Here is a 26,677-nt window from a genome sequence, read left to right as displayed (position 1 = left end):
AGGGAGTTTCTTCCAAGCCTGCACACTACAAGTGTCCAGTGAAACCAAGACCACCAGTGGGCACAAGCAGGGAAAGAAGGGGTGCTCTGGCTGGGGAGCTCTTGATTTGTGAGGAGTTTTGAAAACTACTCATTTCAGTGTGGTTTGATCCAGAACCTTTAAAAAAATAAATTATTACTTAACCAACCCCCTTGGATGCTTAACTCTCCCTATGGTTTTGACTAACTTAAATTACGTTTTATCTTAGGTCATGGGCTAAATAGCTACATAAATGAATGGATGTTTCTTCACCTCGTTGATTTATCATCTCATTGGACTGAATCATGTTTTCAGGGATTTTAAGCTTAAATTTCACTCCCAGTCAGTGAAGTGGAGTTGTAAGTCTTAAGCAAGGTGCTTTTGAAAAGAGAGGACTCATGCTAAGACCTTTGTCTGTTTTGACAATCTGCCTAGTTGCTTATCCGCATTACTGTGTGACTGAGTTACCTTAAATCTGGTAGTGAATTATGTTCCTCTCTTGCCCCATCCCAAAAAATTCTTCTGGTGACCATGTGTGTGACCAGCTCTGACTCCCCAGCATCTTGTCTGGGAGTCAAGTGATAAGTCAGGCGACGTTTGGCACGGGTATCATAGCAAGTTGAGGTTTTCACATCTGGTGATGTTTGTATCTTGTCCTTTGCTTTGCAGTGTTGGTTGTCTGTCTGTCTAGGAAAAGTTAGGACTCATTTCCATCCCGTCATTAGCGGGCTGAAATAGTTTTACACGTGATGTTGGAGTTACAGCAGGGTGAACAGTAAAATGGTATTAACACTGTAAGGCCAGCGGAGAAGCAATGTTTTTAACCTCTTATCTGATTCTACTGATCCTGGATGCAGCGCGAACAGTTGTCACTGCAGAAGGGCATCTGCTGGCACCTCATCGGTCAGGTCCATAGCTGTAATGTTTCTGTGCTTTCCCCACAATGCGTCTTTTGTGTCTAATAAACCACATTGGTAGGGCTCTTAGAGAAAACACAGTGTTCAGGCTGCCTTTGTAAACTGAGGCTGCCCTGCAGCTCCTGGAGGCAAGAGCTGGTGTTTCTTTGGTGCCTGGAGATGACCGGGGTGGGGGGAGGAGGTTACAGGTCGGTTGACATAAATCGCTGAGTCAATTGGAAATCGCCAGCAGTATTTTTCTCCCTTTCTGTCCCCATCTAGAATTTACACAAGAAGGTCATGTTACTGTTGTTTCCTCTTCTACATTCCCTGTCAGACAAGGTCATTTTTGAAGCCAATGACCAGTTAAGCTTTAATTCTGCAACCATGGAAAATTATTATCAGAGGGGACAAGCTTCAAAGTAGATGATTAACTGGCACATCCGATGACTGGTTACGTTTTAACAGGCTCCTTTTGCACAACTCCCTTCAGCTGTAGTGAACTTGAACTCGCATGAAAATGAGTTTCCCATGAGATGTAATGGAGTGGCTCTCCATTACAATGTGGCTAAAGCACCTGGCTGAATGGAAAGAGAAAGGACACAGTCCCCTCATAGCAAATTCCTGGAAGCCAGATGTTGTCCCTGCTCCCTTGTTGCTGCTGGTAGAATTTGGCTTTATTTTCTGCTGCCAAGATTATGAGAAGCATAGTCTAAGTTGCCCTGAGATAGGTAAAACCTCTTATAGTCCTCAACTAGTGAAAGCATCAAGGTGGATTAAAGCCAATCCCACTCCTGTGCTGGCACAGGTTTGGGAGTAGCTAAGAGCTAGGCCAGGTTTCTGTGAGATGTAATTCATCAAGGAGGGAAATACAGGGAAGTACAACAGTGCCAGGCGGAGTGAAAGAAGGGCTGGGTTACAGCAGTGTGGCCTAAATTAATTCTTCTACTACTGTGTTTTGGAAATGTTGTTTCCTAAAAGAAAATGTTGTGAGGATGGTGTTTTGGTGTGGAGCCTGTATGCAATATTTATAGTCTTTTCATCTGAATTAGCTGCAGGGTTTGAATATTTATTTTTAATAAAGGAAAAAGAAGGCTGAGAAGCCAAAGGGGAGTACAGCTATGCGAGGCAACCTCATGGAGAGAAAGACCCTGTCACAAGGGGAGCTTTTTTAGTAAATGCATTCACTGCTTCGTGTATATACTGCATCAGTCTTTCCCATATAGCTTCCTTTCACTGTAGTTTGAAAGGTGCATTGAGGAGCCTCAAGTCATCTTTCTCCAACCTGAAATGTAGCAGATGCTGATGTGGTTAAAGCCATTTGGATCCAAACCATTTGTGGCCAGCCACCGGCAGAGGCACCGATATCCATGGAGCTCTGCCTGCTTATGTCAGCAGAGCATCTGGCGCAAAAGTTAACCCCCTTGTTGAAAAACTCACCTAAGACGGCTGGTTTTAGATGGCTTTTTCTGCACTGATCCTGTGCCACTGCAGCTAGCCTGCTTATGGGTATCTAGTTCCTGTACCACTGTCACGGATGCGTCTAGACTGGCTGTGGCTGTCCCTGTTTGACTGCAGGCTAATCCAGAGTCTGTCTGATTACACAAGAAATACGCAGAATTTGCCTTGGTGGTGGTGCTGGGGGTGTGCAAGGCGCAGAGGCAGGTATGCAGCCCCATCCTTGGCATCATTCCCCCGACTCAATTATCTTGTCTTCCTCAAATGACCCCTTCCGGCTTGCATACAGCTGAGGGCAGAAATTGGCCTTTAGCTTATTTACGACAGCTTCATTTTTGTTCTGTTTCCCCTATTAGCAATGAGGAATGAATTATGTTCTGGGCTTAATCAGGGTAACTGTGAGCAGGCTCACGCCTGTACACTTGGAGGCTGTTTTTAAAAGCTGGCTGATATCAGTGTTACGGTGTAAAGCCGATAAATCTTTAAAGAGAAGGCCACAGGGCTGCCTGCAGAAGCCTGACATTAGCTTCTACTGGCAGCGACAGAAGCTGGTGGTGTATGTCTGCAGTATCAAAGAAGGATATCTAAAATTCAGCTCTGCCTAAAGGGCTAATCTCATAAAGTCCTCCTGAATGGCTTCTGAGACAGGCTTGAGCAGGGCAGGCGTTCGTGTTTGTCCCACAGGCTGCGGCTGCCACCCCCTTCCCCGCGAATAGCTTTGAGTGAAAGCTTTGGCAGTGCTGTGTGCACAGCTCATTCAGAAAGCAGAGCAAGCTGCTGTGTCTCTGCTGGACAGCTGTTAATGGTGACCTGCAGTGCTGAAAGTCTCTGGCAATCAAAAACCTGGTTGTAAGGGGTTTTTCCATTTTTTCTTTCTAACCACATGAATGGAAGCTGGGGTTCTCAGTGACATGATCCCCATTCCCAGGCCTTATAATGAAATTGCAAATGTTTGGACCAGAGGAGGAACCAGCACTAGCAAACACCTTGTTCCCGTTGGAGGTGATGTCCTTGTCCTGGTGGAGACAGGCTCAGGTGTGGACCTGTGTGGTTAGACTCCAGCTGGAAGTTCATCGCCCTCATTGGCTGCTGTTCCAGTTGTGTAACAGTTTGTGAGAAGTTGTCCAGGATGATAAAATGGGGTTTGTGCCTTGTAAAACTTGTCCATGAAATGCAAGATGTTGGAAATAGTGAAACAGATGCCTGTCTCCGATAGCACCAGCAAGACCAGGTTTTTGGGAAGAATATCTCAGAATAAACCAGCTGCTACAGCTGGGAATAAAGCTGACAAGAAGTGGCCCTGGAGATCTTCTTGAGGTCTGAATAGAAGCTGCTAAAGTTTAGGGAGATGTTAATTGGTTAACCATCCTTAGAGCACTGGGGCTACAGCAACACTGCTGTAACAGCAGCAGCACAGGCATTTGCTAATCTCTTTCTCTGTAACTCCACTGGGGTACATTAGTCCCTCGTTTCCCTGCTCTCATCAGCGTTCTGCCTTTTAAAAATGCAGAATGTTCATATAAAGACATTTAAAAAATATCCAGAATTGATTTTACATGACAAATGTTACTGTCAAATTTAGGAAGATGGCCAAAAGGCTAACAGAACTGAAGAACAGTTGAACACAAGCGTTTTTCAGTGCCAAGTGATCTGCTGTGACCTGGAGTGTTATTTTCACAGCAACCATTTCTATGTCTGAACAAGAGACAGGATTCATCAAGGTATGCCGGGGAATGCCAGCGGGAGCAGTGGAGGCCTCAGGCCTCGGCGATCAGGCACTTGGGTAGTTTTGAACTATTTCCACAATGATTATCTAGGTCCTTTCTTCTGTTGTTTCTGCTTAGGTGAAGGACTGCGCTGTAACTGCTGCCTGCTGAGAGCAAGGACCTGTTTGCATTACAGCAAATGATTCCTTAATAGAGGACTAGATTTGGTGTATTCATGTGATACGCAATACCTTTGAGACCTCTCCATCCAGGTTAGTTAAGATATTGCACCAGCTGACAGTGCCCAAGATGGTAGAAAGCTGGCAGCCAGCAGTCCCAACTGGGAAGCTGTTTCCCACAGTATTAGGCAGGGCCAAAATTTGCTGAGCCTCAGAGACTGGAGCATTGCTCCTCTTTTCCGCAAAGCCGAAGCCGATTTGATGCCCACTGAGGAGCTGGGTCAGAGCTGGACTTTGTAAACAGCTGTGACGCCACTGCCTGAATGGCTTTGCACCTGATTACACCAGGAGGGGCTTGGCCCGCTCTCCTCCTATTTCCTCTTAGTTTGACTGCAGAGTTAAAAGTGGTGTTTGCTTTTGTAGTACTAGCCTGATTTCACTGGTTTATACTGCAGACTATTGGTGGGAAGTACCTAGGCACTGAAATTTTAACGACAGATATTTCAATTAACATGTTTGTGTGTTTTGTTGTGTTGTTTTGTTGTGCTTGTGCAGCTTATAAAAGGCCAGGGACAAACACAGAATAATGTAAATCTGTATTATTATATACCTCCTAATGTCAGACTCAAGGAAAGCCCAATCGTACTTCTGTTCTTTAAGGACAACAGCAAAGAATCAGCCCTCTAGGAAAACTCAGGAAAGCATTAAATAAGCTTGTTTCCAATTTTGATAATGAAACAGCAAGGAGATAACTCATGGACATGCCCGATAGCCTGTGCCAGCAGTCCCCAGATACCAATAATGATGAGGGGGCCAGGCTGGTACCCACTGACCTTGGGTGTTTGTGGTCTATGCCAGAGGTCTGTCCTTCTCATGAGGAGGTGGTGGGGATGGAGAGGGCTAAGGAGGCTGAGATGCTGGAGGCTGCAAGAGGGATGAGAGGGGATACAAGCAAGTCAACAAAATTTGGAGGAGAAAAGCCAGTTCCAAGCAATAAGAAGTGAAGGCAAGAGCAGCAAGACCTACCTAAGATGCCTCATGGAGGCGGTTTTGGCAGCATTTCTAGGAGGGAACCGATTCCAACTTTAACAAAGCTCTGATCACAGCCTTTTTCTGAGGCTTTTACAGGACAATGCAGCTTAGTGTTGCAACAAAATTGGGCTTTGAAATGCTCTATACAGCCACTCTGTTGGCAGCCACATCATCCCAATCAATAACATCAGTCCATCAGCCTTCTAGAAGCACTTAGTAGTTTGGGCACAATCAACCTCGTTCACAGACCCAGAGTGTTGCAAGTTTAATAGCAATCGGTCCTGTCCCCAACTGGCATGAACTGAACCTCTCTTGGCATCAATGGGCTGTGCTGATTTGAATGAATTCAGGACCTGATAGTAAAGTTTTTCTTGAAACCCTGTTTTAGGAGATGCTGCTGCTGTTAACATGGGACCATATCTCCACCTTGAATATAAATACAGAGTTGACTGCTATTAAATGCACAAGTGACTAAATCATATACCAATAGCAGCATGCAATTATCAGCTCCTCTGTGGTCAGTGAGCGCTTCAGACTAATGGATGGCTCTGGGGGCTCACAGCGTAGCAGGAAAGGCCCGTGCTTTGCAAGAAAGTGGGGTTTGGGAAACAGCAACCCTTTTCTCACAACCAAAAGGGACTGCAGCTGGGTGTTTGGGATGTGAGTTCATCTCATGCAGCATCTTCTGAAAATGTACAGCAGAGCTCTGGTTCAGTTATTAATGATCCCGGCTGTATGTTCTTTGTGGAGTGAGTCCTGGGTCTCAGGATCCAAGCTCTAGGGTAATTACAGCATCACTGTCCCCACCACCCTCACAACCTGTGCTCATGTACTCTCTCAGAACAAGGGGAGAAGAGGTACTGGAAGTCTCAGCTTTCCTTTAGGAAGGTCCCAGCTTAGAGCAGAGACCTCCACAGTGCCAGGACATTGCTATTGCTCCAGGAGCAGATAGCCCATAGCACTGGGCTTTCTTAAGCTCCAGCATGCAGTTCCTCATCCTTGCTGCTTGAACTCTATTTAGAAAAACTCAGAAGTGCCTCCCACCCCTGAAGTTGTTTTACACATGAGAGTTGACTCACCTCCACCTAAAGGCAGTGGATTGAGACCTGAGTATTTGTCTAGGAAAAACAAAACAAAAACAATGAGGCAGTTGGTAATGGTTTCAGCTTTGAAGATAGGATTTTATCTTTAAAAAAAATAAAAATGTGCGTGGGGAGAAGGAAGCAAATGTCTATGAAGGACAGATGTAAGGAGAAGCCTGTAGCATTTGTATTTGCAATCTTTCCATTTTTTTGCTTCATTATCTGTCTGGAAGGTGATGGAGAAATACAGAAACCAAATAGTTGTTTGCTTTTAAAGTATTTTAATCTTTAGCTTGAAGGTTGGGAGAGCCCTGTATTGGCCTTAAACCACATGTTTTGGTTTGGTTTTTCTTGGGGGGTGACAGGGAAGGATAATTGTCCTTTCCTTCCCCCCCCCGAGGTGAGACTTGTTGGAAAAATTCTTCCAAGATGAAACTCCCTTGGGCTTGGCATAGTTACACTGGGAATAAATGCTGTTTGTGGTGTACAGGGCATCGGGCAAGATATATAGCAGGCCCTCTGCAGTGATCTCTTTGTTATGTCTAGCCTACCACGCAGGGATTTCACAATTATTGCAGAACATAACTCAGTGTTGAAGTGATCCAACAAAATTTATTATATAAATCTTACAAAGACAAGGGACAATAAGAAGGGCAATGCGCTTAGGAGTCTGAATGCAGGGCACAGAGAGCATGTGGTTTATCTCCACTGAACAAAGTTCTGCAGCAAAACCTGTATGGATCAGCAGAACCAATAGCAGAGATACAAGAGCCCTCTACGCCCTGGCCAGCAATCTCTGTAGTCCAGGCAGCATTTTCTTTTAACCTACATGACAAGCATATTTTGGCTTGCTGTTAATGCTGTAGGAATATTTGGGTTTAAAACTCTCATTTGCTAACAAACAGTGACACTGTTTTGGGGCAGCTTGAGTGTTAACTCTCCAAATCTGTTCCGTGAAAAGAACAAACCAAAATTGTTAGTTCAGAGTTGAACAAAATAGTTTTACTTTTTTAAATGGCCATTACTGGGACAGCAGCTCCTTGCCCTGTTCTCCTCTGGAAGCCAGGCTTGGTGTCACCATGGCCTGCAAGGCAGGACTTGGGTAGTTCTGCAGGCCAGGTTTGGTGCATGGTGAAGAGAAGCCCCCTTTTCCATTTGGAAGAAGGGTGGTATATCAATAATGAATTTGAGGCCATCTTTTCTCTATCTTTCCATTGCTTTGATGGGCAAGTGAAAATACTGGGAGGGTCATGTACCTTGTCTTCTGAGAGATACGTGTTGTGCCCTGGCTTTGATGATGCCAGACAAATTCTTGCTTGTAGATCATGCCAAGCTGAAATTCACTTGGGTATCAAAACTCCTGTTAGTATACAGAGAGTACCCTTATACTTTCAAATATCAACTTATCACCTAGTTAAGAGATAAGACACAAAAGAGCAACTCTGCCAAGGGAAATGAGAGTCCTATGCCATTCAATGAAATATTATCTTGTGTAAACCAGACAAAATGTGAGTTCTGAACCTCTATGTTCAACCAAACTACAGCTGTTTGAAAGCAGATCCAGCAGCACTACAAAGTGCCTTCTCTTTTTCTTTCATTTCCCCTAGACAAAGTACTTAACGTGGAAGCGAGGATGAGAACAAATAGGCCGCTCCATCAGTCTGCTGCTAGATCAAATCTGGTAGGAAGCCTGACTTACAGCTGGCTTATTACAGTGGCCAAAGGAGGTGACGCCAAAGCCTATCTCCCAAATCCCAGCCATGCAACCAGATCCAGGAGGAGGCTGGGTCAGAGCGATTCCTCCCTGAACACACTTCTCTCTTCCATCAGAGGCTATATCCAGTGGACCTTTTCTCTGTGAATTTGTCTAAGTTGGTGCAAAAACTAGTTCTGGCCTCTACAACAGCTAGTGGCATGCGGTTGCACAATCCCACCGTATGTGAAAACATACACTGTTAGTTAAGCCGCAGATACTGCTCTGTGTTGAGCAAACCACACCCGAAGACCTTGTTTATAACAAGATGGGAGGGACAACATTTGAAGACTGTTTCATGGCAACTGAAATCATAATTAGCACAGCTATCTTCATATGTTGCAAGATAATTTCTCTTCCGGAGGGGGTGGATGTTAAAGTATATGTAAATAATCAATTAAAATGAAGGGCTTGTTACTGGTTGCTCTCTAGCTGCAATTTGGTAGACAAACTTGGATAACGTACGTTCTTGAGCCGTTGCTGCAAATTAAAATATAAAAAGGCAAAGGAGTTTTGGAAAAGGATCTTCTGCTGCTTTCTGGTTCTCACGTCATCCTTTTCAAAGGGAAAAGTCACAACTGCATGACTTCTTGATCTGGGTGTGAATTAAGCAGTTCTCAAGCATGGCTGAGAGCAAAAGTGAGTGACAGCACAGCAACCTTTATGGTATTAGCTGTAATTATAGTCTGCCATTCTTTGTCAGAACAGGAGGAAAAATCAAATATTTACTATTGAGGATAAATGGAGAAGCAAGAACTTTTTTTGAGTGTGTGCGTGCAGAGGGTGGGCCCAGGCCTGCACTCTTAAACAGGCTGATCTGAAAGGTGTCAGCACTTGCTCCCGCTCTTTGTCAGTAGATGCAAGACATACAGCGACCATGTAGAAGGGTCCAGAGCTGACAACACACCATGGCTGACTTTGGAGCTTTTTGTATTTTTAGCATTGCTGGTGGCAGAGATACTGACAGCAGAATGATCCCAGCTCCCTTCGAGTGAGAAATGATTCACGCTCTGTAAAAATAAAGCTTGATGCAAGCAGCCCTATATCCTCTGAAATGAGGACTGCAGCTCTTGAACTTTTAAAAGGACCTTTTTTCCCAGTTCTTTAGAGAAGACTTGCAGGGTTTTACTGTTAGGTTGGATTACCCGTTTCTGGTCAGATCTCTTGAACAGCATTTTCTGGGAACACTCTTTTTTTCTACTCTGGCTTGGCACTGAAGCTGAACATTAGGAGGTTCTAAGCTCAGATCCACTTTGGCATCCCCAATACTGACGTGACTTGTTCTCTTCTGCACTTCAGCCAGGTGTTGGTCCCTTCAATAAAGAAGCCTGTAATAGTTAATGCTTCATTCCGACTGTTCCTCTGATGTGTAATCACAGAGATAGCGTGAGCTTGTGATACCAGAGCATGTTGTCCCTGGCCATCTGCTCTGGGTGCTTTTTGAAGCAGAGCGAAGATCTATTTCCAGACAAGTGGCACTTGCTTTCAGTGGGAGAATTTGGATCTTTAGCAAAAGTTTTTACGTAGACTTGAAATAAAGAAGGGGGAGGAAGCGTGAGTGGGGAAAAAATATTTTAGTAGAGCTTGTGGTTTACAGGGTCTTATAATATTTCAGCAAATGGCGTGCGCATACCATACAAAAGCAGCTGTAGAAACAACCTTCAGAGAGTTGATACCTCTTTTAATTAATTAATTGAGCTGTATAAAAGGACATTCACAGATGCGTCAGGAGCACAGGATTTTAGCATAAAATACTGGTACTGAGTCTCCACACCTTTGAAAGTTGTTAGTCCTATCTAAACCCTTTTCCTTGTAGCAATGCATCTTATGCAAGGTCGCTCCTCTGAGGCTCCATCTGCACAGCGGGACTGAGGTCAAGTCCTGGGTTTTGCCCTGGGGTCTGCTGGGATGAGGTTTGATGGGGAACGTGGTTCTCTCACCCGGAGTTGCACATCCTCGCGGAAACACAGTGAAGACTGGAGCAGCTCGTTGCATTTTCATGTGCAGGGAAATACGTGCTTCTGTAAAACCAAGGTGGCTTGCTTGTTCCGTGCCCGCTGTGTAGCGCAGAGCCGTTGTGCGGGTGTTCATGTGCAAGGCAGATGAAATGACTCAGCTCCAGGAACTGAAATAATGATTCAACTAAAAGTTTAAACAAAAGTTGCAGGATGGCAGAAAAGTCTTGTGTGGACTTTCCACTGTTCCAACAACTACTTATGACCTTTTATACCGTCAGATAAGTGGCTTTATCAGACAAAAACCTGAAGCGGGAACCCAGCTTGTTAACAGAGTCACTTGGGTTGCAAGTGACATTTCTTTCTTTCCCTTTACAAGCTTGATTGCCACATTTTAAATGGCAACATTTATTCTGAGAAGAGTTGACTGAGACTTTAGCCACATCATCGATTTATGCACCAGATACTGTCAAACTGTATTTATGTTAAGGAAGGAGCCGTATGCAGGGAACTGGAAACTGTGGCTTAAAAGGTGAATATCTTCTGGATATCTAGGTTCAGATCTTAGGTCACAGCTTAAAACGAGTATTTAAAAACTCCTAGAAATCTTACAGGGGTGTGTGTTTCTTTCCTTCTTTTTTACTTTATTTATTTATTTTTTAATTTAGTCAAGTAAACCAGCGCACAGCTGGCGCTGTTGAGGACAGGATGGAGACTGGCTAATAAGTCAGATCCAACTTGTGGATCTGCAGTGCAGCCTACAACCATATAGAAGAGGTTTGGTTTATCAATATTAGATATATTAGATTTATTTGTTCATCTGGGACTTTGAGCAACCTGATCTAGAGAAAGATATCCCTGCCCATGGCAGGAGGGTTTGACTAGATGACCTTTAAATGTCCCTTCTGACCCAAACCATTCTATGATTCCTCTCCATTACAGGTACAGCCTCGTGAAGAAGAGGACGATACCAGTGTATAGAGTGTTTTTAAGTTCTTCAGAACTCATTTAGTCCTTTCCAAAAAATCCCAAACTTTGTCAGTTGATTGTTGGAATGGATTATATTTCCTCTCTTCTATCTCATTTAGAGAAGGGAAAACTTAAAATATGCAGCAAGAGGAATAAGGAAAGCAGGGAAAATGGCAGCCTGTTACAGCTGTGTGCCTCAGGCCAACCTCAGAACACTCCCTAATCACACGGATGTGAGCATTTCTGAGTGAAATGGTTGTCTAGTTTGTGTGGCATGGGGGAGGTGGTTAGGCTGGTAAAAACATCTATTTTCTTAGATATAATCATAGAAATAGCTTAAAAATCCAGCTTGAGGTAGTTGCCTCTTTTGGAAAATTGCCACACAAGGAGCTAAAACTTAGCCAAGTTGCGTGCAATAGAGAACAGACCTGGATGCTGAAGGGTCCTGGGCAGGCTGTACCAGGAGTACAGTAACATAATCTGTAACATCCAGTATATATTATGTAAACTTAACATTTACGGTATTCTAAAGTATAGCTGAGAGTGTGTGATATGTAGAGGGAGAAGATTAAGCAGCTTCTGGTGTGTTTACTCTGGAGAAATTGCAAATGGATGTTAAGAACCTGCTTCATGACTGCCATGTAGATTAGGAAGCCAGGCAGATAAATATTGCTGTAGACAATGCTGAAATGCCAAGACCTTCAGACATTTAAGCGATGTTCTTCTGGGAACCTATAGGACAAAAAAAAACCCAAGCAGATACCTGACACCTTCTTTACCTAAGAATATAACTCATCAGGGTCCTAGGAAAATCAAATCAAGCTGAGCGTGTTGTTATCTGGGCTGTTTCAGCTCCATAAAGATTCTTTTAAAATGCAGTTCCTTGGTCAAAATTTCTTTAGTATTTTGAGCATCTTCATGAACAGAAATCCATGCCCTTTCTCATTCCTCAAATCACTTCTTTCTGAGCTATTTTTTTCTTCAAGAGCAGGTATTAGCACCATTTTGGTTTCTCCTCTGTCTCTTTTGCCTGTAAACTCAGCAATGCTCCTGAGCATGTTAATTGAGGGGTATGTCTGCAAGGAGTTTCGTGACTATGATCCTCTCGATAAGGCTCTCCTGGGGCATCTACATGGAGAGGAAAGCTGGGTGGGTAGTGGGGTTATTAAGTTTCTGCGGGGCCACTTGGAGCCAGAGCTAGGCTGCTGAGGAAACAGCAATCATTGCTTGGCTCAAGTTAGTCCCATCAGCTCAAAGATGGTAGTTAGGATTGATGTTACCACAGGGAGGGTGAAATATGTTGCCTTTTATTTCACTGCACTGCCCGGTGAAAGCTGCTGTGTGAAGCTGGGAAAGCTTGCATGTCAATGGTGGTTGTAAAGTATGAGCATTGCTTTGGGGAGAGTCCTGTAACCAGCTTGGAGGAAAGAATTAATAAAACATCCTAAATATGTTCTAAGAATAATGTGGTCCTTAAACGTCTGCATAAATGTAAAACCCCTGAAGGGGGTCTTTTCTTAAAAAGCCCTGTATTCAAATATTGTGATCAATAATTTTATGAATTGCAGAGTAGGCACCAGGCAAAATATTGCTATATCTTAGTAGTGTCTTCGCTCCTGACCAGCCCTAGAAATGCCTGTCTTCCTCTTCTCTTGTCCTGAAGCAGTTTGCATGTTGGGGAAAACTGTCCAGGTCCTGTGGTATCCTCCTGAGTGATCAGCTGATATTCTTGGAGTCTAAATATCACAGGATTTGGAATAAAATCTGGGACGTTAAGTTAGAGCTCATTGCGCATTCAGTACCAGAGCCCCTGCCCAGCTCAGGCAGTCTGCTGGGAGGGTCCTCCCTGTCCCAGGCTGGGATGAGCAGTGATTGCATCCAGCGCTTTTCGCAGGATGCTGCTGCAGGCATGGCAGCAGGGTAATCTAGATGTGGGAGACTGAAACTGAATGTATTGGGTCTGGCTGAGATGGAGTTAATTCTCCCCACAGCAGCCCTCATAGTGCTGTGCTGTGTATTGGTAGCTAGCAAACTGTTGATAACACACCAGTGTTTTGGCTACTACTGAGCAGTGCCAGCACACATCAAGGCTTTCCAACATTTCTTTTTCCCCAGCAGCAGGCTGGGGGTGGGCAAGATCTTGGGAGGGGACACAGCTAGGACAGCTGACCCAAACTGACCAAAGGGATATTCCATACCATATGATGTCATGCTCAGCAGTAAGAAACTGAGAATAGGGGGAGGAACAGGGCGGGGGCATTCGTTGTTTTTTTTTTACAATGTTTGTCTTCCGGAGTGAGGGGCACACTTACTGAAGCCCTACTTCCCAGGAAGTGGCCGGACATCGCCTGCTGATGGGAAGTAGAGAATAATCGTTGCTTTTTGCTTTAGCTACATTAAACTGCCTTTATCTCGACCCACGAGTTTGGGATTGTTTTTTCTCCATCTTCCTTTCTCCCCTCCCTGCCTTGCTGAGGAGGCGAGTGATAGAGCGGCTCTGGTGGGCACCTGGCCCCCAGCCAGGGTCAACCCACCACACTGAAGAACCATGCAGGCTTGAACACTGCTTTTTCCCTGATGCTGATTAGGTGGCAAGCATGAAAGGTAGTTATCTGATATGATGGCAATTAGTCATACTATGTGGTGCTCACATAACTAGCCAAAATAATTGTGATGACACAAATTGGTTATGTGTTTTGTGGGAAGTCTCAGGCTGGCTGCTACTCAATTTGGGCTCTTTTTTGTGATTGCCCATGTTGGGCTTGAGCTCTTGCTTTTTGTTTTTTCAAGACTGTGTTACTGGTATTGAGTAGACACTGATATTTCAGATCTTTTCTTCATTTGGACTTCTTCATTTTGCTTTGTTGTTGTCTACGGAAACCGGTCTATTCTAACGCTGTCCTAGCTAGATCTCATTCTGAGCTGATGTTCAAACATACTCTACTGCCATATGAGGCCAGCTAGTGAGTATTTGCCAAACAGTAGCTGGGCAAGCCACAACGGGCTGGATTTGAATGAACAAAGAAAAAATGGAAATTACAGGAATGTAATTTTGAATGTCTCAGTGAGTCACAATCCATTTGTTAGCAACAGAATGCCTTTTGGATGTCGTCTGAAAACTTGGGAAGAAGGGTACGGGACATATCATGTCACTTTTGCTCACCATTGTAGACCATTGTCCTACTGCGAGAGAAACAGAGAAAGAATTGAGTATGTAGCCTTGGACTTGAAACACAAAAATCAGAGTACACTTATGCTCCATTCTCTTTTCTAGATAGATCTGTAATACTTAGAGAGAAGGATACAGTGCTCTCTGACCTGGAAAAAGTTGTACTTCAATATTAATCAAAAGTAGATGGGAAGAAGAGCCCTTTCCAAATGAAGGTAGCTTTGTGGTTTATCCTTTAATAATCATCTTATCTTAACAGGGAGGCGTAGCATCTGTGTGATGATTAATCTCTGGTTCTATTTGGTTACTGAATATTATTCATTAAAAAAATAGCTTAAAGTAAACATATTGCACTGACTTGGACAGATTCTGTTTGGGAACAGTTTTGTTTGAAGACCCCATTTTCCTGGCACTTTTCAGTGATGACTATACAGGAAACACCACTTTTAAAGTATTGGCTAGCAGATGTGATTTGTTATCTCTGCCTCCGTATCAGCCTTCTGTTGCAGATGCTCTGAGAAAATGCAGCCGGGACACAGCCTGTCTTGGTGCCACTCATTGCCATGTTTGGTCCCAACATGGTCTTCAGAAGAGCTTCTCTATAGCCATGCTGGACCACGGTTATTTAACGTGTGCATGGTGCTCCCGCCCATCCAAAGCATTTGCTTGGAGCAATTTTGTAAATAGTGAGACTTCTGGGAACACAGAGTTTTCAATGACCTAATGAGGAAGGAAGACACTAACGCCCTAGGTCTGATTCTGTCATGCTCAAAGAGTTCTGTTCACTTGGACAAACAAGGAGCACAGGCATGACCAGGCCATGCTAATGATACTCCTCTTGGATGTCACATTCCTTTTTACAATGCAAGACCGAGACTTTTTGTGAATTCTTTACAAGCTGGTTTATAGTCTCAGTTAAGCAACACATCCATTATTCATTGAGTTTACTATGACAGTTCCTGAGGACCAGATAATAGTAGGGCTGAATTATGGTGGGCATCAGAGCTTCTGTCCCCTGATCAAGTTGCATAGAAGAGGAGGGCAGGCAAGATGGGGAAAGGACTTGGCTGCAAGGCACTTGGTTACAGACCCTGTTCTTGTTCAGCGATGCATATGCTCGAGCACTATGTGAAACGGCAGCCTGATTTCTGTGCTCTGCCTGCGTTGATGCGGGGGCTGTGGAGAGGAACACTATGAAGTGTGTGAGAACATGACATGAATGGAGAGCAGAAGATTACTCTGTTCCATTTTTCCCTTTCTTCTCTTCTTGTTTCCCCTCTTCCTCCCCCCTGCCCCCCTTTTCATACCTGCCACCTTTTTCTGATCTAGCTTCTTTTTGCATCTTCTTCAGAAATCGGCCGGGCTACCTTGATGAAAAGGTTGCTTTCAAGGTGTGACAACTTAGAAGCTGAGGCTAATCCTGGTGAGCAGAGAGGCCAGACGTGGATGTGAGACGTGCTGGTGGCTCCTGGGCTCACAGCCTTCCTGAAGGCTGGAGGAACCAAGAGGGCCGAGACTCTCATGGGGCTTGTAGTACTGGTTGTTGCTGTGTTGATTTAATTTCTACAGAGTGAGAGAAGCTCTGGCTTTGGGAAAGCTGACCTGATGGATGCATGTGCAAATTTTTCACGTGCACACAGAAATTGCCAACTGGTGTGAGTCTGGATGGAAGGAGGAAAGGAGGAAGTAAGGAGGAAACGTTCACCACTCTTACAGGGTCTTTCTTGCTCTTAGTCCCTATCGAACGGGCTCCGTGCTGTGCGCCACGGTGTCATGCTGGGACACGCTGCTCAGAGGGCTGTACTGCTCGGCATCGCATGAGCACTTGCAGGGTAATAACAACCTCCAAGGGAGCTCATGCTCCCTTCATGGGACACACTGACCAGCATGACTTGGGACATTGTGCCTTGAGCACTTTGGAGATTCTTCTTTTGGTACCTCAAGGTGATCTTAACAGCAGGTGCAGGATCATTGTCAAAGGCTCGCTTTGTACAGCGCCGCTTGCTGCTGCTGTCCCCTGCCAAGGGCTTAGGCTGTCACTGTGGTATCCACCCAGCCAAGCCTTCTTTTTTCTTCTGCTTTAGAGGCATCCGAGTTCAACTCCCTTGGACAGAGCCCACGGCCTCAGAGGTGCAGAGATTCAACTGCTGTGAACTCTGTCCTGATTTGAGCATTCCTCCTTATGCGTACAGGGCTTTTTTCTTGTTCGTTGCAGGCAGGGTTTGGACTAGATGACCTTTAAAGGTCCCTTCCAACCCAAACTATTCTGTGATTCTATGATTTTGATGTATAATGTAGGTATGTGCTAGATAGTGTTGCTTGTAGCCAGATCTGCGCTTTGTAGCTCTTCAGGGATCTGTCCTCCACCTTTGTGTTTTACAGAGCCCTCCAGGCTTCACACCTTTCTCACCCTGCTACTTGTGATTTACTGTTTCTGCCTTAAAACAGCCTTCTAGACCATGGATGCACTGTGTGCTACAGCACGTGCCTCTGGAGGTAGCTGGGGTTTTTTATTATCTGCTTCCCTGCTGTTCCTGATGCAGAAACACAAAAAGGACCTCCCTGGGGTAATTTGACCACTGAAGAGTGCACAGATGTGCTGGGACATGGCTGTTGGGATCCTTTAGGCAGCGCAGGTTGTGTCAAAGTTGTATAGAGCACCCAGTGCTCTTGTGCAGATGTTGGAGTCAAGATTTGGGTGGGGGGCATCTTATTACAGATTTGCTGTCCTATGAACTCTTCTGGTGTGGATGGATGAAGCTCAGATGACAGGAAGTGAAGGGCTCAGCCCATTTTTTTTAATGAAGTAATGGCCTTTTCTTCTTTCAGTCTGCTGCCAATAAACTTGTAAACTAAAGAGAAAGGAATAAATTTAGAATGGCTCCAGTGGAGATGATGGAAATAGGCAGATGCAAAGCTGGGGTCAACAAAGTTGTCTTTTGAGTCCAACATTGGACTTTGAGACTCTTCCGGGAGGCTGGGAGGAGGTGGGTTTGCCTCCATTCATGCTGAACTCCTACGGAAAAGATACCCATTTTCTTCCATTGCTATGGTGTCGTAACACTGATCTAAATTGGAGCAGCATATGCCCAGAAGTTCTCTTTCCATGGAGAACTTGTTAAAATGCTTTTAATGGAAGTTTTCGGTATGGTTAGAGATCCTTTCAGGATTTTTCTTTTTATGGAGCACAGTAGGTTACTGTGTGAGCCCCTCTGCAGTGTGTGCCAACGCTAGCCTGCCTGTCTGAAGGCGGAAACCAGAGGGGCCAGCCAGCAGGTCCCATCAAACACAGTGCCACCATGTTGGCTGCTTGCAGCTGACTGCTGTGGAAGGTGCCACGGTGGCATGATGGTGTGACTCGTTTTCTAAGCTGCTCCCTTTATGTTATGGAAACTATTGGCAAAGACTGAACTTTAGGCCCAAAACAAAATAAATGGGTAACTGTGGTTGGGCAGTGGGGCTGAGCACATGTGCATCAGTTAGCATGTCTTTTTAATTTATTTTTTTCTTCTATCTGTGTTTTAGATTTCTCATCTTGTGAACCTCTGGGAGGGAACAAGTGATTTAGGATCTGAAGGACACCTAATTTGATACCATCCAAAGTTTGGTAGCTGCCTGTCATTGGTGCCGATCTGAAGATGCAGCGCATGTTGCTTGAATGTGTACTTCAGCTGTCCAGGTAAGCAGCTCCCTCCAAGCCACATCACAAGCCCTCACATTTTGGGGTGATAAAACCAGACATCTGCATAGGTGGTGATGCTTTGTCAAGACGTTCTGTTCAAGAGCTGTGTGCACAGAAAACATTTGAGGGGTTTGCAATGAAAATAAGGATGCAGAACCCAATTGGGAAGGCCTGCATGAAGCGGGGGAGCAGAGGTCAGGCACATTGAAAGGCTTGTGTTCTCCTACCTTGAAAAACAGCAAGTGTCACGTCAGGTCTGTAACAGAGGAGCAGCCTTGCTCTTGAAGGTCAGGCTGTCAAGAGCTAACTGTCTCAAACAGACCAAGAGTTTTTTTGTGAAGTAAGCCAAACTCCTGCATGAGATGTTTTTTTCCAGCTATTTTGAAATGCTGTTTTGATTGGGTCTGTGTAATACAGCATCCTGCCTTAGCCAACTTTTGGTACTTCTAAGAATTATGGTCAGAAAGCCCCCTGTCCCGCCGTGCCCAGTGCTTCTGTAAGTGCGCGAGGAGTTGTGGTAGTGACTTGTGTTATATGAAAGAAAACTATAAATCTGTTTCCTTTGATGTTATGGCTTTTCCTTGCTGCATGTTTGTGTGCGGGTAATTCTGATTACAAAATATCTCCTTGCTTACAGTTTTCTTATCAAAACTAGAGGGGATCAAAACTCTTTCGTGTGCATTGTATGGGACCAGGTCAGCACTACTTTCTTGACAAGAGTTTTTCCTGAGGAAATAAGAGATCTAACTGGCATTCATGTAGATGTTTGTTTTTTGGTTGTTTTTTTTTTTTTTTTTTTTTTTTTTTGGCAATGCATTTAGATGTATTCACATGCACATTCTGCTTAAGATTCTCAAAAGGGGTGTTTGGAAGTCTTAGCTCTACATTGTTTCAGGTAGCCAGATGTACCTACGGTTGAACTTTTTTTATTCTTGGTTTGGCTGCTGGGTAGTTGAATACTGGTCGTGGTTTTTTGTATCTCCATTTTTCTGTCACTGAATATGAGACATTATGAGGCTGAATATGAGCATTAGTGTCTCCAATATAAAGTCTTGTAAGAGTCTTAGAGTGGAAAATGCTGCATATGACCTCAGTGGTGATGCCACCAAGTTCTGGGCTATTTTAGAGATGCCAGTGACACGGACTGGGATGGTACGGACGTTCACCATTCATTCCTTTGCCATCTGCTACACAATAGGAGCAGCAGGGCTTTTCTACAAAAAGAAAGTTCCCCTTTCAGGTCCCTATGTTACTATAGAAAATACAGAGCATCCTCTTTCACTTTTAGAAAGAAATGAACCTACACAGAGCACTCCACGCAGGCAGCCAGTGTCATCCTTTAATGGCAACCTTGAGTTCAGAGGTGTTGATTTGTATCTTCTATGCATTGCCAGAATGGGGACAAAGCGTGGATCCTTGTTGTGTTGCTCAACACTGCTGGACCAGACAGCGTCAATGGGAAAAATGTTTTTTCTGGTGTTGGCCTGTCTCCTGGACAGACGTTTGGAGAGGACAGAGTAAAGGTGATGTTGCAGATAAATGCAAGCTACCAGACAGAAACAATTCCAAGATTGTAGGCTTTCCTTCGGCCAGAGGATGTTAATAGATCCCACCCTCCAGTGCACGCTTTAGAGGAAGGCACAGTCTTCATAATAGGCCAAATTCATTAACTTCTATTTGCACCATAATCATCTCTGGGAAGAAATGTCTCACTGATTAACATATGCCCAGAAGCATTCACAATGAATAGGCCTTATAGTTTTGTCTTCAGTGTACTGCAGACATTTGGTCGTATCTTCAGCTGGTGAAAACTGCATCGCTTTGTTGCCTTTCCAAGTCAATTTACAGTGAGTGAAAATTGGTCCTTCTGTTCTCCTTCACATGAAGGTCATGTAACTTTTGTGGCTTTATGCAATATGTTCTTTCTAAAGAGAAATGAATGTGCAGTTGTCTTTTATTTTGCAATGATCTTCTAAAGTACCCAGTTCAAAGATTGGGCATGCTTGACACACTTTCCACCCATTTCTTTCAAATTAATAATCCTCTGATGCCTCTCACATGATCTGTTGGTCCTGTGAGGGTTTGAGCTTTGATGGAGGAGGAGTCTTTGAACAACAAGGGAGGAATGGAAAATCTGGGGAACTTCTGTTTCAGAGGCTTTGATATTGTGGTGGTACTCTATCCTACTGTTAGGCTGTTTCAGTATTTCCAGTCTCAGAGGGTCATTTCATAATAGATATGGGAAGGATTCTCACTTGGCTTGTCTGCAGTTTCTTAGTTGCTTGGGGAAGACCATAATAACTTGCCCACTAAGACTACCAGTACCTTGTTTTCAACAGGATCCAAGAGCAGGATGCTTCAAAGGAACAATGTACAAAGTTGGAGGAGAACCAGCCCCCACTGAGGAAAGGTCTCATCTTAAAGCCTCAGCAAGAGAGCTGGGAGGCAGATATTTTTCCATCCCTCCCATTTCTTCTCTGTGATGATTAAGAGCGTCAGCTGCTACTCACTGTGAGCAAAGGTTTAAGAATTTCTCTCACAGATAGTGGAGACATGAGTCATTCTGCAGGCCTACCAAAATCAGCTTCCTGCACAGCCAGGCTTTGAATCGGATCCCCCCAGCATGGCAGGGAAGTGGGTGGTTAGCTGGGCATCCTCCAGACCTGCCTCCAAAGGGATCCCAAAGATGAGAGCTCAGAGCACTCTAGGAAGCTGGAAGAGTCTCAAAGCATTTACAGCAGGAAACTGACTTGAGATGGTTTCAGGCACTGCAAGCAATGAGGAGGAAAAGTCCCCTTTGAAAGCCAGTAGAGTTTTGGCTCCAAAAGCCAGCAGAGGTTTTCAGGAACCACTCCGTTTTCTGAGAAGAAAACCACAGAGTTTGAACTACGAATCCACAGCCACCTCCACGCTGTGGATAAAGGCAGAGTGTCTTTAAAGTCCAAGCCCAGCAAGCCTCGCGCAAGTGGTCGGGAGCAGGAAGCGTCCTACAGGACAGGAGCCCAATTTCCTGAAGAACATCAGGGTGCATCACTGAATAACGAGGGAAGGAACCAGCAGTTTCACAAGCAGCGGCAGGAGTCAGTTCTGCTTTCTAACGTGTCCTGGGCGTTCTCCGGTGTCGAGGGAGAGCTCAGTTTATCAGCCCTTCCCCTAGTAGGGTCACCAACAGAGACTTTCTGTTCTGTTTGACACCCAGTTTTCTCAAAATTCATAGGAACTCAGTATGTTGGTGGTTTCTCTTCTTATTCTAATTCCAGTTGAAGTTGGAATTCCCAGAGATAACAGGGGCACATGATGTGACTACACATATGGGTTGTCTCCCTTATGTATTGGGAGGAAATGGCTGCAGATAATTTCTGGGGTGGAAGTTGCCACTTTCATAGGTCTGATCTCCAGGAAGAATCACCTCTAAAGAGAAAAAGGTGACTGCCCTGTGACACAGAGTACATCTGTCAGTGCTGTTTCACTTTGAGGCAGTCAGTAATTCATCTCAAAGGTCTTGTTTGCACTTGATGCTGCCTCAGAAATCCTGAGTCACTCTTTACCCGAATTCACCCTGGTACATCTGTTTAACTCTATGGCTGTATGATGGTTGGGAAAGTCCTCAGGGACAAAGAAAGTCGAAACTGGCTCTTTCCTAGAAACGTACTCCTGCTTTTATAATGAGAAAGCAAGTTGGATGTCACATTGCTTGATAAAACACAACTGTGTGTCAGTCCCAACGTTTCTCAGGTGTTGAGATACAGCTTAGTCTTGCTGTCTGCTTGTGCTCAGGGTCTCCTGGCTGTTGAACTCCAGGAGGGCCAACACAGATTTATATCTCGAAGACATTTAAGTACAAATTACATTTACGTGAAACAAAAACATCTCAGACTACCCTCTCAGTCCCTGCCCCTGGAAATGGTTATAGGTCTGTATCAGTGTGGAAGAACCAAATGAACAATTTTCTTTCCTGTTTTCAACTTTGAAGGGTGTTTGTGGCTGTGTTCAGCTCAGCACTGGCCTACATTTACTGCTGTCCATGTACGTGCGTGTCTGTGTTATTTGGATCACTCCGTCTTTGCGGAGGGTTAAGACTGTATACACAGCTAGTCGCTGGGGTCAGCTGAAGTGCATTTACATTTATTCTGCGGTAACTTGGTCACGAATTTAAGCTCTGAAGGGCACCAAGCAATCGCGCTTATCAGTAGGAGCCTTGGTGCTCACCTCTTGCTATTGGGACCTTTTCTAAGTTACCTTCAACCTCAGTCATCGCTAGTGGTCCTGAGAGCTTAAAATCAGACAATTGTTTGAGTATTCATTGAGCTCTAAATACTTAAACAGTGAAACCTCTACGAAAACACCTCTGAAAGCTGAAGAAGAAAAATATAACCGCCTGTAATGAAACTTTCCTGCTGGTAGCCATAAATCAGTAGGTTTTTAGTAGCTTTTGATGAGCGTCTTAATGGGGCCTATCAATCTGACTGCATTTAAAGTTTCAGCCATTGTTATATTACCCGAATGATCACAAATCCTCTGATGACAGAGATAACTTGAGAAAGATTTAGCAGAATATGAGTTTAGCTGAAATTGTGACCTGACAGCTGCGGTGTCTCTAACAACAGCTTAAAGTCACTAGCGTGCCTCTTTCCAGAATGCACAGAGACTACGCTGATGCCATTTTGTCTTTTGTGGTGGCTCAACTATTGGTCTTCCCATGTCTCCTACCTCCATGTTCTACCTGTAGGCAATAGGATTCAGTCCTGTCATACCTGGCCCAGGAGGCATGGAGTAAAAATTCAGATAAAGGAGAGACTAGAAAAGCAGTGTATGAGCCGATGTCATCAGGAATTTGGGCCAGTAGAAAATACGGGCAGCCACTGCCACTTCCCAGTCATGTATTTTACTTTCCTGTAGCAATGGATACAAATAGCTACTTGAGAGTCTCCCTCTCTTTATTTTGCTCCTGTTTCAGAGCTAAGAGTAAAGAAAAAAGGTATTCATGAACATCCTGTGGCTTAGGAACTTGAGGAAGCATAAATCGAGAGTTTTAGGCACTTATCTTCAACCAGCTACCCCAAAGGCTGTTTAAGCTGTAAAGCCCATCCATCACTTTGGCTACTGACGCCAGTGCTGCTGCCAGAGAAAGATCAGTCAAGCTGGATTATCAAAGTCAAAGCCAGAGACAGCTCTTGTGGGAAGTGGTTGAGAAAGTCTCATGTCTTAATTCCTCATTGCGTAGGAAATAAAAAGGGGATTGTGCGTGAGGGGTGGGAATGCCCTGTTTCTCATTATCTGAATACATGGCCTTGAAAGAGGGGGGGAGCCCAGCCCTGTACGAAAGATAAATCATATTAATGCAGTTTATGTCCCTGTTTTTGCCTTCCAGCGCTCTCTTCTGGGAGCTAGAGTCCAGGGGCTTCGATGGGAATTCTTATATAGGGCTTATATATGGTAGTAAGGGTGGGTTGGGTTTTTGTGATGAGAAAGAGCCAGGCATGGTGAAATGGAAAAAACAGACCCAAAAAGTGGAGTGAAAGCTATTTCCTCCCAAGAAAGCGACCACTGTGACTTTAGAGGTGCAAAGGCAGGCCCAGAGCTCCGTCCACGTTCAGCAGCATTAGCTGTGCTCCAGGTGCTGGCTGAGCTGCTGGCTTTGGGAGCCATCACAACACAGAGCTGTCACTGGGGCTGACAGATTGCCTGTGCCACAGGGAATGGCTGTGACCGATGGCATCTGTCCGTGCCGGTGGTGGGGATCCCCTCCTGGGAGCAAGTGGGCCTGGCAGCTTAGCATGGGGTGCAGCGGGGCTGGGAGCTGCAGCTTTGCTGGAGCGGAAGGAGGAACGCCTGGAAGGGTCTTTGGGACATGCGTGTGAGCAGAAGGCAGTGATTTGCACCGGTCCGTGAGATGCACTGTGGTGTGATTCAGTCACCAGCCCTGTCTCTTGGCTCGGTTCAGAATATAAAGCAACTCAGAAGCTTTTTAAAAAATTTTTTTTTCTGTTGGAAGCTGGGGATTTTTGATAGATAATGTGTGTCCCAAAAGCAGCTAATTCTGTGAGGACATTTGAGGGCTTTGCAGGTGTGTGTGTGAGAGGGGTAACCTAAGCAACATGCTCAGGTCTTGCTAACCAAAACACCTTTTCCCACACCTCTGTCCCCACCAGGTGGGATTTCTTGGAGGGGTGTGTGTATGTGCATATGTGATTCACTTGGATTTTAGGAAAGAAAACTTACCTGGGAACCAAAACTTCCTTCAGAAAAACACTGATAAACCTTTTCAGCTCCATGAAACATTTCTTGGAATGCAGGAAACAATTCCCTGCCTCCCTCCTTGTGGCTAAACGAAGCTGAGCAGTGGATGGGCAAGATGAAGCTTGATGGTGGTGAAGGGCCCCACATGCCCTGAGGCTTGCGGGCACAGGCTCTAAGCTGGCAAAAGCCATCAAGCTCCCACCTACGCCTGCAGTGAACCAGGAACTGCAGCATTGGCAACATGTCCCAGCGACAGCTCAGAAAGGTCTGAACAAGAAGATACGTGTATTTGCTAAAGGCCAGGGTCCTAAGTCTGTCTTCAGGGGGAACTTTGCGCAGAAATCCACTGAAAACCAAGATGCTAGCATCCTTTCTGACCTATGGGAGAAGGTTCAACACCAACTATGTCAATTAAACAGGTAGGTGAGTTTGAATAAAAGAATGGCACAAACCAAAATACACAGCTGTGGTTTGCCCTGTGTGGTCTGGTAGTGCCAAGACACCCTCTGAAAAGTTGTTCAAGCTCCTCTGGCAGCAGACTTAGAGGAGTGCTGACACAAGGCACAACTGCAGCACAGGTAACGCACTCCCTCCCGTCCGCATAACTTCATCATTGGCTACTTTGCCCCTCATCAGATTTGATTAAAGTGTCTCAAACTGCATTAAAAATGAAAAGAATGGTGCTATTAATTTTCATGGCTGCTGGTTACAGTAGGCATGTTGCATTAGATAGTTCAACAGTTAGGTCAAGCTGCGGTGTTGTCGTAATGAAAGAGCAAGATGTGCTGTGCAGAGAAAAGTGAGCTGGGCTCTGCTCCATGGTGACTCCCCCACTCCAGTGGGTCTTGTAGGAGTAGTTTGACTTGCATGCCCCATGGACGAGACATCACGTCACAGTGAGTGACTTCAATAATTGCTACTGGCGTTGGCTGTCTTGGCAGAGAGGCCGAAGGCTGAACGCACTGCAGGGAACAAGCTCTGGGCTCGATCTAGAAGAGATCCCTTTGCTTAAGGGTCAGGACACATGGACAGGCAGCAGGAAAGGGGCAGCTACTGTTTGTGGACAGACAGCTGACACCCAGCTGCGAGGCTGCTTATTGCAGTGTATTTCCCTGTAATTTAAAATCCAGATGTGTTTTTAACGCTAAAAAAAAAAGAAAAGGTGAAAGAAAGTAACAGGAACAGGGTCTGAAATAAAAGGTTGCAAGAAATCAAATGAGCAGCTTCCAGGAGCTACATGTATGCGTACTGCTGTGGGTGGAAGGTGGCTTGTTTTCCAATATTAGCTCTCGGCTTATGCCCCAGTAGACCATGAACATTGGCCAGAGCAGTACAGATGCTCCAAAGGTTCACCTTAACCCAGTATCCTGTCCCTGACTGTGACCAGTAATGCGTGCGTAGGGGAAGTGTAAGAGATAAAGTGTTCGTAGTGTGATCCTTCCTCTGGCATAACCTTTGGCCCATTGTCCCATCTTTTGGCATCAGCACCCTGGTGACTTTTGGTGGACCTGGTAATTGCAGCAGTTCTAGATGTGGGGTTTTTTGCCCCCCCTTTTTTTTATATGGGATTTTTTGGTGAGAAGTACTGAACACTTGTGTTTTAATCACCTTTCTGCCCTTTTGTGTCTCTACAGACCTCGGTCACCTCCCCCTGCCATCTCTTTTCTGAGCTGAGGCATCCTCCTACGTGGAGACAGGAGCTGTGCAGTATGTAAAAATCACTGGTCGGTCTGTTGTTCTTCTCCATGTGTTGTCTATCCTTTTTAAGAGAGGGTGATGAGACGCCCCCACAGGAATCATGACTTAGGTGTATCACAGGGTCATTTTATTGTAGTGGCTTTGAAAAGGAAGGCTTTGCCTTCCTTGTCTCTAGCCTTTCAGTAATACTTTCTGAGATCCTGCATGCCTTCGTGACCATTCCTGAGCCTTGAGCTGGCATTTTTAAAGAACTGTCTGCAGCAGCCTCAAGCAAAATGATAGATGACTGAGAGCAGAAGGAAGCACAGTATGCTCACAAAGTGGAGAACTGCACGTGCAGATAGACACTTCTTATTTTATACTCTGCCAGTGTATTATTTGTGCTTTTGGAGCATGGCCAGCGTCCCTTTGGTGCACATCTGCTTGGTCTGCCATGGAAGTGACCTGGCTGCAGCGAGCAACACAAGCAGAGCAGAGCATTTCCAAATTCTTGGTGATATTTGAGAACTCTCTCAATTACTGGCTGGTTTACGTGGATGCTATGCTAGAAAGAAAGAGGAAACATTGGTTTGAGTTTTGGACTGTAAGTGTTTCAGAATGACCTTGCAATCTCCTGCATGCGGAGTCAGCCATGTATCAGACACTGGTGCTCTTAAGTAACAGCAATGTTATCTGGCCCTGGGGTTATTCCGTGTACATCCCCTGCTTGTTCTGAGGTTTTGAATTTCCTTAAAACAGCTTTTTCCTAAACTTAAGTAGTGAAGATGAAATCCCCCTTCAATGTGTTTTTATTCCTTTTTGTAGATGTTACTGTCTCACTGAGAAAATGAATTTGATCAC

General features: G+C 44.9%; 1 protein-coding gene across 1 annotated transcript in view; it reads left to right on the top strand.

Moving 5' to 3' along the window:
* Nucleotides 1-26,677, top strand: part of LOC142603124 (uncharacterized) — a 342,240-nt gene that overhangs the window by 128,105 nt on the left and 187,458 nt on the right. The window contains exon 10 of the mRNA XM_075761903.1: nucleotides 17,743-17,896. The gene's annotated coding sequence lies outside the window, so the exon portion shown is untranslated. The remainder of the gene's footprint in view (nucleotides 1-17,742; nucleotides 17,897-26,677) is intronic.

Source organism: Balearica regulorum, chromosome 10 (genome assembly GCF_011004875.1).
Source record: "Balearica regulorum gibbericeps isolate bBalReg1 chromosome 10, bBalReg1.pri, whole genome shotgun sequence".
NCBI lineage: Eukaryota > Metazoa > Chordata > Aves > Gruiformes > Gruidae > Balearica > Balearica regulorum.
The sequence above is the reverse complement of the archived record's forward strand: the minus strand, read 5'-3'. Positions and strand labels throughout refer to the sequence as shown.